Source organism: Amblyomma maculatum, chromosome 2 (assembly GCF_055883805.1).
Source record: "Amblyomma maculatum isolate TAMU_Amacu chromosome 2, ASM5588380v1, whole genome shotgun sequence".
Lineage (NCBI taxonomy): Eukaryota > Metazoa > Arthropoda > Arachnida > Ixodida > Ixodidae > Amblyomma > Amblyomma maculatum.
This window is the reverse complement of record NC_139345.1, coordinates 139,917,603-139,932,156: the sequence shown is the minus strand read 5'-3', so window position 1 is coordinate 139,932,156 and position 14,554 is coordinate 139,917,603. Positions and strand designations below refer to the sequence as shown.

The following is a 14,554-nucleotide window of genomic DNA, read 5'->3' as shown; positions in this document are numbered from 1 at the left end:
GCACGCACGGCAGCCTCATTCTTCCGTGCAAAACGCTTATCAGAGGAGGTTATGTCAGAGCCAATTCTTTCAGACAGCCGTACCAAATTACCACAATTTCAATACCAGCAACGTACAAAACTTACTCCAAGGCAAGGCAAGTGGTCTGGCTAGAGCTCCAAAATAAATTTTCACACATCAGACACTTAACAGGATTTACTGGCACTGGACTGAGATGATTTCAATACTGACGAGCAGAAACCCAGCATTTATCACAATTTACAGTCTGCAGCATCAATCATGCATGGGGGAGGCTATGGTGCTCAGTTCTGAAAGCAATGCCCAGACGGCAATGGTGGACAAGGCCTGGGATATATATATAATGTCTGTGCTAAAGAAAATGGCTATGACGCCATCTTAGTTCCATATCCACCACGTAGATGTGTATCAGAGGTTATTTATTACACCATCATTTTGCACTTAAAAAGTCATCAAACATATCTAGCTTAACTCTGTTTGGCATGAATGTTGATCAAGGTTCAATAGACTGAAAACACACCTTTTGTTGAAGTAAACATTTTGGACAAAAACCTAATTTTGGCGCTCAGTGTAATCGATAGATATTTTTGCAAGGTGAAAGGAGGTTAACCTCCGTCGACCACAATTGTATCGTGTGTGCAGATTGTACTACTCGTGATTGCGTAGATGCACGGGGGATCCTCTGCCGTGACCTCACGAAACAATATGCGTTCAATACACCGAGCGAACAAAAATGTACGCTCTGTAAAGTATGTTTCGCTAGTGATAGAATACACTATCTCCACAGCACACATTGTCAACTTCGTTTGGTGCTTTGTTTTGCACACAGGCTCTCGCTAAGAACCGGAGATGCAACCGCACAGACAGGAAAGTATGTGCGGGGCCGAAAAGAACAAATTCAGATCAAATTTCTGGGATTATATAATGTTCGCTTTGAAATTTCGGTGCCTATTTATTACGCAATTTTTGTTCTTTTTACTTCGTCTAGCTACAAGGCCGCTAACAAGACAATCTTTACAATGGTATAATTTTGTTTACGGCATTATCAGAAAACATTTCACTAATAAATACCTAGTAAGCGTTTTCAGAAAAATTATGACACGCTAACTGTCCACCATGGATGGTGCACGCAAATAAAAAGCCCGACAGGAAGGAATGAAAATTAGCCGGCAAGCATTATTTCTTTTGATGTCATCAGTGACATGCTGTAATAAACAGCTGAAATAAGGTATCATAACAGCTTTCAAGCTCATTGGGATCCAACCATTTTAACAGGTGTAAAGGTAACCGAAAAGGCAGGGCAAAATGTTCTAACTTTGAACTGGGGAAGTGAGTATTGTGGTGCTTTCATTCAACGGCTCAAACTCGAAGTCACCTAGCGAAAAAGATGGGAACGGAATATAGAATATGTGAATATATCGGAATTATCGTGTCACAAAAAAACGTGGTTATTCATTCCCCTGATAACTCTTAAATGAGATCGATGCTCTTGTACTCAACTATTTTTATGGGTGCGTCATTTTTCTTGCCTTCGCTTAAATTGATGACGGTTGGTTGGTGGGGTTGGGTTTTTTGGCACATAGGCAACTATGGCCATCATGCGCCAAACACTAGGTTGCTGAGCTCCTTTATGAATGAAAATGAAAAGTTTTCCAAATACCCCACTTTTCCCAATACCCCGCCGAGACGACGTGAAATACCGTCGGCTATGGCAATTTTTGGCAGGCCCTACGGGGCTTAAAAAAAAATTGATGATGGAAGGCTAAATAAATGTCAAGGCAAAGATTCGGATATCCATTTTTTTGTCATTAGGATTGTCGGGCTTATTTTAGGCAAAGACCTTGCAACCGGAAAATCCATCCGCACCTACTGGTTATCATTCGCAGCACGCACATTGTTTGGCTATATCGACAACGTTATCTAATCAGGTTCTATTGGAAGGAATGTTTTGCCTTGGGAATTTCCTGCCAAATTGGTTCGTTTGCTAAAACAGTGCAAAATACACCTGCATATGTGTCCAGCCGCCATTGTGCCATTGTTTATGTTCCATAAACCTCTCGAGGGAGAGCTCTAATGGAGTGATAAGGTATGTGAAAGCCGCGAACAATCATTTGGCAAACAGCAACATCTCGAACCAACATGTCATTCCGCCATTTGCCTGCGTATTTCAATATATACACGAAGAGAGCATTGAAGCAGCTGCTCTTCAGCGGCTGGCTGACTGGGATGTGCGTTCATCGTGTTAGCTGGGTGTTCCCTATATGCGCCGAGGACATCTGATCAGTTCAACCTAACTAGCAAGTAAACAGTGGTAAGTGCGTTCTGTGATTTTGTAATCATATTCATAACGTTTTGAATTACATTTTCTCTGCCAGTAATATCTAACTCAATATAATCTGTAAAACAAGTATAGGCTCCAGCGGAATGCTTACGCTGTGTAATAGATTGCCTAACACGAAAGAGGAGTGCATTTCGCAAACAGTGTGAAAAGCTACCAGTGTATTGTGGAAACGGTTATCTAAAATTTCCACTGCAGAAACGAGTAATCTGTAATCATAATTTGCAGGGCTCACATACGCAGCACGTAAACACTAGCGCGTCAAAACACGCTTGAAGCCGGGCTTGGAACGAAAGATGAAAATGAAGTCCTTCAGCCTTACACTCCTAATCGTTGCTGCCGGTCTTGCCGTAGGTACGTAATCTATTTCTTGGAATTTCGTTTACAATTATTTCATCAAGGATATTGTAAGCTCTCATTAAAAACTCTCTACCTATTTTTTTTTCAGATGGGGCGCCGACTAATACGTAAGTGCTTTGTGGCCTTTGCCAGTCAGCAGAGTCCCGTGTTTACTGATTTTCCTTAGGAAAAGTTCGAATGTGAAGCATTTTTCTTTACACCATATTTCTACCGTATTCGAGGGGAGGGTATCTGCACATACATAGAGTAACAACCGGCACACTTATCATAACATGTCGGGAAAGTGCAGTTTTTTTGGAAAGTAACAAAGCACCGCGCAGTTATAGACATCCGTTGAGCGCTAAACCTGCCTAACGTAAGCCAACCCTTCATCCTCACGTTTCAAAGCTGTGTTATATTTTCCGTTCGCCTCAGGCAGTTAACTATATGATTGAGAAACAAAATGTGCTGCCTGGTCACTTTCGGCAAAGACAGTCCATGATAACAGATGCTGTGCAGGAGCATTGCCATTCGCATTCTGTGATTTCGCTTAAGGTGGCAGCAAAACTCTTTCAAGCAATACCGCGAGAGAGAATCTGCCGCAGGTTTCTTTCGTACGCCGTCCAAAGCAAACTTTTACCCTTTGCTGTCGCGTCAGACTACTGCGCCATCGCAGTAGCTGATTTCTTCACCTGCGCAGGTACTAGTCTTCTTGTTGCCTCTTTACATGGCACACACCCAGAGTGCGGGTCTGGCCAGAGTTTGGTGCAGACACAAATATTTATTCACAGTGATTTAGTTTCTACCTCACATAAATTGTAGATGTAGGATCAATGATGCTGGAAAATCCTCACATAAATTTTAGATGTATAATCAATGTCTCTGGAAAATCCTCACCTAAATTGTAGATGTAGGATCAATGTCGCTGGAAAATGTTTCAGTGAAAAATTTAACACTGCTCTCTGATGTCGTCTTCGTGATTGTCTTCATCTCCTCAAAAAAAGTTGAACTAAAAACCTTAATTAGTATAATAGTGACAGGCGGGCTAGTTGGTGACTAATATTACAATGCATCATGAAACCGCGCAAAAAGGCAAGGGGCAAGGAAGAATCCAACAGTGCAAAGCGCGGAACTTCAACTAGTCTATTACAACGGTGCGTCACATTTTACAAATTCATTACAATCACACTATAACCTAACAAACAATCATCACGTAACACTGGTGCGCAGGCACAGGACATCATGCTATCCAGATATGCAAAGTCTTTATCAGACAAGTTGACCGAAGATTTGCTTATTGAATTCCCTCTTAATAGAGTAGGCCTCGTATACTTCGCTACTTAGTTTAGACGCGAACGTTTTTAAGTCTATTGTCTCATGAAACGGAGGCCTTTCCTTTCTACCAAAGCCCAAAGAGAAGGCGTTCCCTTTAGAGTCATCGTTTTTGAGCCCGATACGTGGCAGGGGGCTATCTCTAATTTCTTCAAAAACATCTGCGTATACTCCGAATTGCGGACCCGCACATGATAAAGAATTCAAAAGAGGTTATCTCATTTCTTCGTGAGCATCAGAGCTCTAATGAAACTTTGTTTCCTTTTTCAATAGTCGTAACAGACCTAATTTATTCCATTCCTCAGGACAAACTTTTCTGCGCTCTTAAAGATACAGTTGATGACTATGTCGTGGTGGAGGGGCTTGCGAAACTCGATGAAGTCGTGAGCTCTGCTGTGTAGGGCCACCCAAGATAGACAGGTCACGGCAGAGAGTTCTACCAAAATGTGATTCACTGGAGCAGGTAATGGCAACTCACTCCAGTATTTCTTGCCAAGAAAACCCTACGGCCATTCACAATAGCATTAATGATATGGCGCCGAGAGATGAGCCCCCCCCCCCCCAAGGTTGGAAGGCGTCCCACATGTTACTGGGAATGAACAAATGGCGATTCCTAGTAGCTCCAGGACGAATGAAGCGGCTGGGCTAAAGCCAAAAGGACGCCGCTCAGTTGTGGATGTGTCGGGAAGCGACTGGAAAGTCCGATGTTGCAAGGAGATATATTACATAGCAACATGGAATGTAAGATCAATGATGCAAGGTAAACTGGATGTCGTCAAGCGAGAAATGGACAGATTGAACATTGATATCTTGGGTATCAGCGAGCTCAAGTGGACCGAAATGGGAGAATTTAACTCCGGAGACCATTATGTCTTTTATTGTGGGAACGAATCCGAGAGAAGGAATGGGGTCCCTCTCATATTAAACAGAAGAATGGGCAAAGCAGTACGAGGGTACAACCCAAAAACGACCGAATGATTTCACTTCGGATCCAAGGTCACCCTTTCAACGTAACAGTTATTCAAGTCAATGCACCAACCACTACTGCTGAAGAAGCTTACGTTGAGAGATTTTATACTGACCTGCAATGCCTTTTAGACCGCACGTAATTTTTCTCATAGGCCCCGCCGGGGTGGCGCAGTGGTTACGGCGCTCGACTACTGTTCCCGAGGACGCGGGATCGAATCCCGGCCTCGGCGGCAGCTTTTCGATGGAGGCGAAAAGCAAGGCGCCCGTGTGCTGTGCGATGTCAGTGCACGTTAAAGAACCCCAGGTGGTCGAAATTTCCGGAGTCCTCCACTACGGCGTCTCTCATAGCCTGAGTTGCTTTGGGACGTTAAACCCTACAAACCAAACCAAACCAAACCAATTTTTCTCATAGGAGACTGGAATGCTAAGGTGGGGAGTGAAGAAATATCCGGAATTATAGGCAAGTTCGGTCTTGGTGAGCCAAATGAAGCTGGGCAGAGGCTAGTAGAGATTTATCAAGAAAACAACCTGACCATAGTTAATACTCAGTTTCAACAGCACAAGAGGCGCCTGTACACATGGACTTCACCGGAGGGTCTGTACAGGAATCAGATCGATTATATTCTTTGCCAGCAGCGATGGAGAAGCGCTACACAAGCAGTAAAAACAAGGCCTTGGGCCGATTGTGGCACCGATCATCAGCTTCTTGTTGCAAAATTAAGCTTCGATTGAGGAAAACGCAGAAAACTAGAAGGCCTTTCAGGTATGATCTGGATCAAATTCCATCAGAATATGCTGTGGAAGTTTTAAGCCCGTTATACCTAGTGGCATGGGCAGAGGCACATTATTTTTTTTTTTGGGGGGGGGGGGGTAGCCTCACCATAACACATGTGAAAGTGAGGAATCGATTTCAAGAATTAGATCTAGAGGACAGAGAGCCTGAAGAGATGTGGACTGATGTTCGCGATATAATACAAGAATTTTCTACTAAGGTAGTTCAGAAGCAAAACAAATGCAAGAAAGCAAACTGGTTATCTGAAGAGGCTTTGCAAATAGCTGAGGAAAGGCAAATAGCTGGGCATAGGCAAAAACCAGATGAATGCGATAAGGGACAAGGCGGGCAACGTCATCACTAATATGGAAAAGATAGTCAAAGTAGCCGAGGAGTTCTATACAGATCTCTACAGTAGCCAAAGTAGTAAGGACCGTAATGAGATTGGCGGTAGGGAAAAACAGTCAGATGTTTCACCAGTGACGAAGGACGAGGTCAAGAAAGCACTAGAAACTATGAAAAGGGGGAAATCAGCTGGAGAGGATCAGATAACTACAGATTTGCTGAAGGACGGGGGAGATATTGTGCTAGAAAAACTGGCCACCCTGTATACGCAGTGCCTGGTGTCATCGACGGTACCGGAACCATGGAAGAATGCAAACATTATCCTCATTCACAAGAAAGGGGACTCTAAGGACCTTAAAAATTACAGGCCAATCAGCTTACTGTCTGTTACGTATAAGCTATTTACTAAGGTAATCACTAACAGAATTAGGACAACCTTACACTGCAATCAAGCAAAGGATCAAGCAGGGTTTCGGAAACAGTACTTTACTATCGATCATATCCATACCATCAATCAGGTGATAGAAAAATGCTCGGAATATAACCAGCCCTTATACATAGCATTCATTGATTACAAAAAAGCATTTGACTCAGTTGAAACCTCAGCGGTGATGCAGGCATTGCGAAATCAGGGGGTAGACGAGCCGTACGTGAAAGTGCTGGAAGATATATATAGTGGCTGCACAGCAACCATAGTTCTGCATAAAGCAAGTAACAAAATTTCCATAAAGAAAGGTGTTAGGCAAGGAGACACAATCTCCCCAGTACTATTCACCGCTTGTTTAGAAGAAGTATTCAGAGATTTGGAATGGGAGCAGTTAGGGATAAGGGTAGATGGAGAATACCTCAGTAATCTGCGATTTGCCGATGACATTGCCTTGCTAAGCAATTCGGGGGATGAACTGCAAATAATGATTGATGACCTAGACAGGAAAAGTAGAAAGGTAGGCTTGAAAATCAATATGCAGAAGACTAAGGTAATGTTCAACAGCCTCGGGAAGGAACAACAGTTTACATTAGGTAGCGAAATACTGGAAATAGTAGGCGAATATGTCTACTTAAGACAGGTAGTAACCGCAGATCCGGACCATGAAAAGGAAATAAGAAGAATAAGATTGGGATGGAGCGCATTTGGCAAGTACTCGCCGATTATGACTAGCAGCTTACCGGTATCGCTCAAGAGGAAAGTATACAACAGTTGCATATTGCCTGTACTCACCTATGGGGCTGAAACATGGAGGCTAACCAAGAGAGTTCTACTTAAGTTGAGGACAACCCAGAGGTCTATGGAACGAAAAATGGTAGGGGCAACATTAAGAGATAGAAAGCGTGCAGAGTGGGTCAGAGAAATAACTCAAAATACCGACATTCTAGTAGAAATTAAGAAGAAGAAATGGACATGGGCAGGACATGTAGTGCGAAGAGAGGATAGCCGATGGTCGCTGAGGGTAACAAACTGGATTCCAAGGGAAGGAAAGCGTAGCAGGGGGCGGCAGAATGTTAGGTGGGCGGATGAGATTAAGAAGTTCGCAGGGGTCAAGTGGATGCAGCTAGCAAAGAACCGGGTTAAGGGGAGAAATATGGGAGAGGCCTTCGCCCTGCAGTGGGTATAATCAGGCTGACGATGATGATGATGATGAGGAAAGGAGGATGGCAAAAGTTATGGGGGAAAAAGAAAGATACAGGGTTCTCAATGCGGATTTTCTGAAAATAGCAAGGAGAGATAAGAATGCCTTCCTAAACATACAGTGCCAAGCAGTTAAGGACAACAGCCAATTAAGGAACACAAGAGCTCTGTATAAGACAATCAAAGATATCAAAGGAAGCTTCTGTGATAGGCTGGGCGTGACAAAGGAAAAACTAGGCAAGGACCTCACTGAAGCGTCAGAGATAAAGAAAAAGTGGCAGGAATACACAGAAGAACTGTACAAGAAGGACCCGGATGGGCTAACCCAACACAAGACGGTTGTGATTACTGATCTCGAGCCGGGCATCCTGAAGAGGGAAGTTGAATGGGCCTTAGCCAGCCTTGCTAAGAACAAAGCTAGCGGAATTGCTTGCATTCCAGCTGAGTTGCTTCAAAACCTCAACCATGACGCTTTTAACATTCTGCATACATTATGTCGAAAGATTTCGACAACCCTGTAGTGGTCACAGTTTTGGAGGAGGTCAGTTTACATCCCCATTCCAAAGAAAGACAGTGGCAAAGATTGTTCCAACTACCGCACGATCGCGTTTATTTCGCATGCTAGTAGGGTGATGTTGAAAATCCTCCAAGGTAGGCTGCAGCAGTATTTGGATCGGGGGTTTCCGGACATGCAAGTTGGGTTTCGCAAGGGCAGAGGAACTAGAGACCAGGTTGCCAAACTTCGCTGGATCATGGAAAAAGCAAGAAAGTTCCAGAAACACATCTACTTCTGCTTTATTGATTATGCGAAAGCGTTTGACTGCGTATATCACAGCAGATTGTGGCAAGCTCTCCAAGAGATGCGAGTTCCAATTTATCTCATCTGTCTCCTCAGGAACCTGTATGAAGGGCAACATGCCACAGTCAGAACTGGGCATGGTCTTACTGATTGGTTTCCTATTGAGAAAGAAGTGAGACAAGGCTGTATATTGTCACCCTGCCTATTTAACCTATATGGAGAGTGCATCATTATGAAGGCCGTTCTGGACGAGTCTTCAGCTGGAGTGAAGATTGCTGGAAAACGTATCAACAACCTTAGATATGCGGATGATACCACTTTAATGGCAGAAAGTGAAGTGGAACTCAAGAGACGTCTGATGCGCGTGCAAGAAGAAAGTGAGAAGTTTGGGCTTAAACTGAACATTAAAAAGACAAAGATCATTACGTCTTGCCCTATCAGGTCCTGGAGCTTGAAGGGACAAGAAGCGGAAGCTGTGACAGACTTTCTCCTCTTGGGCTCGAAGATTACCCCGGAAGGAGACTGCAGCCATGAAATTAGGAGCCGCCTGCTTCTGGCAAAGAGAGCCATGGTTTGCCTTTACCGCCTAGTAAAGAGCAGATACATTAGTCTGCCAACCAAGATCAGTATAATTCGTGCTATGATCTTTCCAGTTGTGATGTATGGAAGCGAGAGTTGGACTGTGAAGAAGGCTGACCGCCGAAGAATTGACGCGTTTGAATTGTGATGCTGGCGGAGACTGTCGAGAGTGCCTTGGACTGCCGGATCAAATCAGTCGATATTGTCGACCATAAACCCTGGCTGCTAATTGGAGGGTCAAATTCTGAAGTTAAAGCTCAGCTACTTTGATCATCTGATGAGAAGAGAGGAGTCGCTGGAGAAGATTTGATGTTGGGAAAGGTTGAGGGTCGCCAGAGAAGGGGTAGGCAGCGAACGCGATGGTTAGATGGCATCCTAGAGGCACTGCAGATGAAGTTATGTGTTGTTAGGAAAATAGTGAGAGACCGAAAAGCGTGGCATGACATGGTCCATAGGGTCACGAAGAGTCGGACACGACTGAACGACTGAACTGAACTGATGACTACGGCCTTGTGGCCTTCCAGAACGCATGAAAAATAAGTGTAAAAAACTTTTTAGAAATTTTTTGCTCCTATTTTTCTTTGACTTGCTATCACACAAGCCGGACTTCTTAATAGAGTAGGCCTCATACACTTCGCTACTTAGTTTAGACGCGAACGTTTTTAAGATTATCCTCTCATGGAACCGAGGCCTTTCTCTTCCGCCAAAGTTAATTTTAAAGGGAAGAACTTCATTCAAAAGCGTGGAGTTTGTATTGGCTCTTGGATAGCCTCTTTGTGATCGACATATTGGTTTTAATATACTGTGACAAGCGAACTGCTGCACGGTCTTGACATAGAATACTCGGCTAAGTTTTTTAGATAGGTTAATGATTACGCTATTTTATTCAAAGGGGTAGGCAAGAGGGCGGAACAACTGCGGTGCACCGGGTCCTAGAAATCTTCGATTGTGCCTTTGGTCTTAGCTTCACCAATGAGGTGGCAGCGCAAAGCGTCTTGCAATCCGTGGTTACATGTATTGTTGTCCAGGAAGCCCACTCGTACTGGAGTATCAGCCTCGCTCAAATAAGGTATTTCAAGCCGCCAGTAAGCTCACCCTAAGCTCGTAAAAAGAGGTATTAAAAAAATGCCTGCGCGCTTCTCTGGACAAGCCCTTCAAGCTCGAAATGTCACACAGCGTGGGTTTCCAGCCACAAAGGTTGTCCAGGATTGGTTTGTCCTGGCAGGTAGTGAGGGTTATGCAAGAGGCCCCTGCAGTGAACCTAAGGGTGTACCTTAGCACAGCCACAGGGAAAAAGCGCAACACAAGAGTCCTGTCGCCATCCCACATTTCCACAAGATCTCGTATCGCTTGAAAAAATTGGCCCTGAAAGGCGATGTGCCGGTGGTCTTCACTGCACCCCAAAAACTGGCCGGCCTATGCAATATGATGCAGGGAAGGCACAATCAAGAATGTGGTATTAAGCACGCTAACAATGTTTTTCGTGCAAAAGTGGGGTCGTATACAAAATGCCCCTGTCCTGTGGCAAAAGCTACATAGGACAAACTGGACGTTGTATACACATCAAGCTTCACGAGCATCACGTAGGAGTACGCGCATTGGCGGGGTGAGGGAATGTAGCTGACCATTGAGTTACTATAGCTGAGCATTAGGACCGCTGCAGTGGTTGCACGCCTCGGTTACGTGAGACTATAATCTTGAAAAAGCTCACGTCTAAACTCAGTAGATAAGTGAAAGAGGCTTACTGTATTAAGAAAAAATTCGGCTCGTGTGTCATCAAAACCTTGGTAAACGTGCCTGATGAAGAGTTTACATATCACGTTAGCATGATGTCTCATGCACGCCTGCGCCCCAGTGTTACGTGTTGATTGTTTGTTAGGTTATTGTGTGATTGAGATTAATGTACAAATATGACGCAGAGTTGTAATAAACTAGTTGAAGTTTCGCGCTTTGCCCTGTTGGTTTCTTCCTTGTTCCTTGTCTTTTTGCGCGGTTTCACGATGCATTCTAACACCTAAATTAGGCATCTAAATGATAAAATTATTAGATTGTGATGAAGTCAGGCTTAGCTACTAGCGGAAAAATGTTACAAAGCCAAGCTACATAAAGAAATACTCAGGAAAGAGAGCTCTAAAGGTTTGTCTTGCATGTATATCTGCCAAACCAAGGTAAATCGGCCCTTACGTTTTTTTATTACCAAGGCTTACTTCTGCCTATAACCAGAGGAAGGCTGCTGAAAGCATGAAGAAACTTATAAAATTTATTCAGCTCTTTTACATTTAGCGTTCTTTTCCCCATACATTAATATACTAATAATACTTGAATTTTGCAGTCAAGACCGTACTTCTTTCCACAATGTTTTTGTCACGTTTCCTTTAAGTAACGACAAACTCATGCAACAAGAAATCGACCTCTGGTGCGTCACATCGCATGTTCAGTGCTATAGTTTTGACGTGCAATGTGCAAAATATATTACCTTGCTAAAAAAAAGTGTCATTTGTGAGAAAATAAGCTGATACCTTTTTTTTGTGCTGTGCATTTTACAGTGGTAGAGAAAAAGACACAATAGGTGAGTCTTCTTTTTTTATTAGCTAAAGAGCGCGATCGTAAACAGAGCCTAGCGAAGGTTAGGAAACTATGGCATGGCTGAAAATGCAGTTTTGCCTTTTGTAGATGTCATGTTTTCCAAGAATGCAAGATCGGCATAAGGTGTTTTCAGAAACACTAGACCTATCCGGCGTCCTAACGATAAGCCCAAACGCGTAATATTTCGGGGTTAAGGGACATGACTTTCAGATAAACAGTTCGTTTCGAATATGAGTGAAGGCTTTAAAGTTAGATTCGTACAGTGTATAAACAGCTATCATCTATCTTCATCGTAAAACAGCTAAAGTAAGAGTAACTTTATACCTTTATCGAGCAAGACTGGGCCAATTACGTTTGGTGCATCTGAAACAACGTAACTGAAAAGAAATAAACTGCCCTGTAAGCAAAGGATAGGGCGAAACTTTAGAGGTACGTTGTGTGAAACCTACTTGACTGTGCAACAGACGAATGACACAACCGAAAATGCGAGTGGCACTTGTGCTTCACTTTAAAGATCATTTCAAGCTCCTCTAAAGAAGAGTGGAGGACATTTTTTATGCTTTCGGTGCTTTCATAACGTCGCAGGTCTACATACCAAGCGTTTCTGGTACCAGCTGCCGGGGACGTGTAGCAGTATACTTAACTGCCCATTCCACACATAATAATCAATTTCATTTAGGCGAGCTTTTGAGTTTGACTAGATTTATGTCGAAAACTTTTAATTGTGTTTTACTCGGATACGTGCACCATTTTATATTGTCTAACTGCGCATCCTCCACCTGCTCTTTTCGTATATAACAGCGCACGTTTAAGTGTACTGCCCTGAATTGCAAAGCAGAAAATGCACCTGGCTGTGAGGTTTGCTTTTAGTCGGGCCATTTCACAGAGCATGATCTTCTCTACTTGCTTTTACGTTGCCCAGATGACAAGATTATTTAAACGATGCACGACACGACACTCTGTGTACACTTTTGTATTTGGTCCGCAGCGATGGTAATACAGAGCAGTTGAAGCAAACTCGGGAGTAAAAAAGCTATAACGAAAGCAGCGAATTACGAATCCAACCGAATTGAAAGATAATCAGCAGGGCAATAGAGTCTATCAGGAGCTGTTAGCAATAGTCTATAGGGCAGTAAATAGTTAGTTGTAGTAATGCCTGACTGGTAACAGCACCTTTCATGATGAAGAAATCGATTATCGTTGGTTAGAAATGAGATTCAGTGAGTGACCTGTAGATATTATTATTTTAATGCCCAAGATGGGAATGAAAACAATCAGGGGAGGCTTGATGGTGATTTACAGAGTGGCATGAAAAAGACGTGCAAATAAAGCAATAACATGAGTACAGATGCCACAATTAAAGAACAATTACGGTCCCATTGCTACATGTAACAAAGGTCCGTGCATAATTTGTTTTTTTGTTAACTCCAAAGCAAATATGCAATGAAGAAAATTGATATCTTGACCTTAATTCTATAGACTTGGTTCTGCAAAGTTCCAATAACTTCTCTGGGTTTGTTAAATACAATGAATAATTGTTGTTGCAGAAGCAGATATATTTCAACACTACGCTGTGGGAGACCTCCAAAATACATTAACAGAATTGAGAAGTGGCCTGCCTTGCGAGATAGGAGGGCCGTGCTTCGCAATACCTTGGAGGCCAGGAAGCGTCTTCCCTCGCCCTCAGCCACCTCGTCGTCCTCAACCTCGCCCAAACGTTGTCATTGGATGAAAACTCTACAATGCTAGTGTGGAAGCTGGCATATTTTATCCGTTACATGATCGCCCGTTCATCCAATTGTTACATCTACTTTCTTTCGCCAGCACGTTTTTCAATTCATCATGCAAAAGACATTTTCTTTCAATATGAATACTAATGTGCCTATATAAGGACTCATCCTATTAGCCTTACTGTTCTTTGCAGCAATTGAATGTGTTTAATTCATGTCGGGAATGCGTAGTGCATAAAAATAAATGAGTGAAGACAAAAGTAACATGTAATAAAGAAATCGCGAATAATCCGCTATGGTGATAGTGAGAGCGGCGCTCGGCTTTCCTTCCAAGGTCGCAGCTTCCGCGGGTCGCACCGCGCGTATCCGGAAGGAGGCAAAGTACGAAACAGCCGACTGTTGTGCGATGCCGACTCAAGCTAAAGACAAATGGGTAGACAAAACTAATCTGGTTCCTTCCGTAAAGATCTGCATTTCAAGTGAAGTCAGGTAAGGGTTATTTTTCTTCAGTCAGGTTCAGTCCTTCAGTCGTGTCCGACTCTCGTGTCGTGTCCGTGTCCTATGGACCATATCACTCCAGTCTTTACGGTCTGTCACTATCTTCCTAACTACACATAACTTCATCTGCAGCGCCTCGAGGATACCATCTAGCTATCGCGCTTCATTGCCTACCCCTTTTCCGGTAGCCTTCAACCTTTCCCGTCATCAAAGCTTTCTCCAACGACTCCTCTCTTCTCATCAGATGACCAAAGTAGCTAAGCTTTACCATAAGAATTTGACCCTCCAATAAGCAGTCAGGGAGTATGGTCGACAATATCGACTGATTTGATCTTCTGGCAGTCCAAGGAACTCTCAAGAGTCTGCGCCAGCGCCACAATTCAAGCGCGTCAATTCTTCGGCGGTCAGCCTTCTTCACTGTCCAACTCTCGCATCCATACATCACAACTGGAAATACCATAGCACGAGTTATGCGGATCTTGGTTGGCAGTCTGATGTCTCTGCTCTTAACTAGGTGGTCAATGCTAGCCATGGCTCTCTTTCCCAAAAGCAGGCTTCTCCTAACTTCATGGTGGCAGTCACCTTCCGGGATAATCTTGGAGCGCAAAAAGAGAACATCTTG

General features: G+C 43.5%; 1 long non-coding RNA gene across 1 annotated transcript; it reads left to right on the top strand.

Moving 5' to 3' along the window:
- Positions 1-2,142: 2,142 nt before the first annotated feature.
- On the top strand, positions 2,143-13,722 carry LOC146200075 (uncharacterized). The gene is made up of 5 exons (XR_014704795.1): positions 2,143-2,329; positions 2,585-2,710; positions 2,805-2,823; positions 11,665-11,687; positions 13,252-13,722. It is a non-coding gene; the product is annotated as an uncharacterized LOC146200075 (long non-coding RNA).
- The last annotated feature ends 832 nt before the right edge of the window (positions 13,723-14,554 follow it).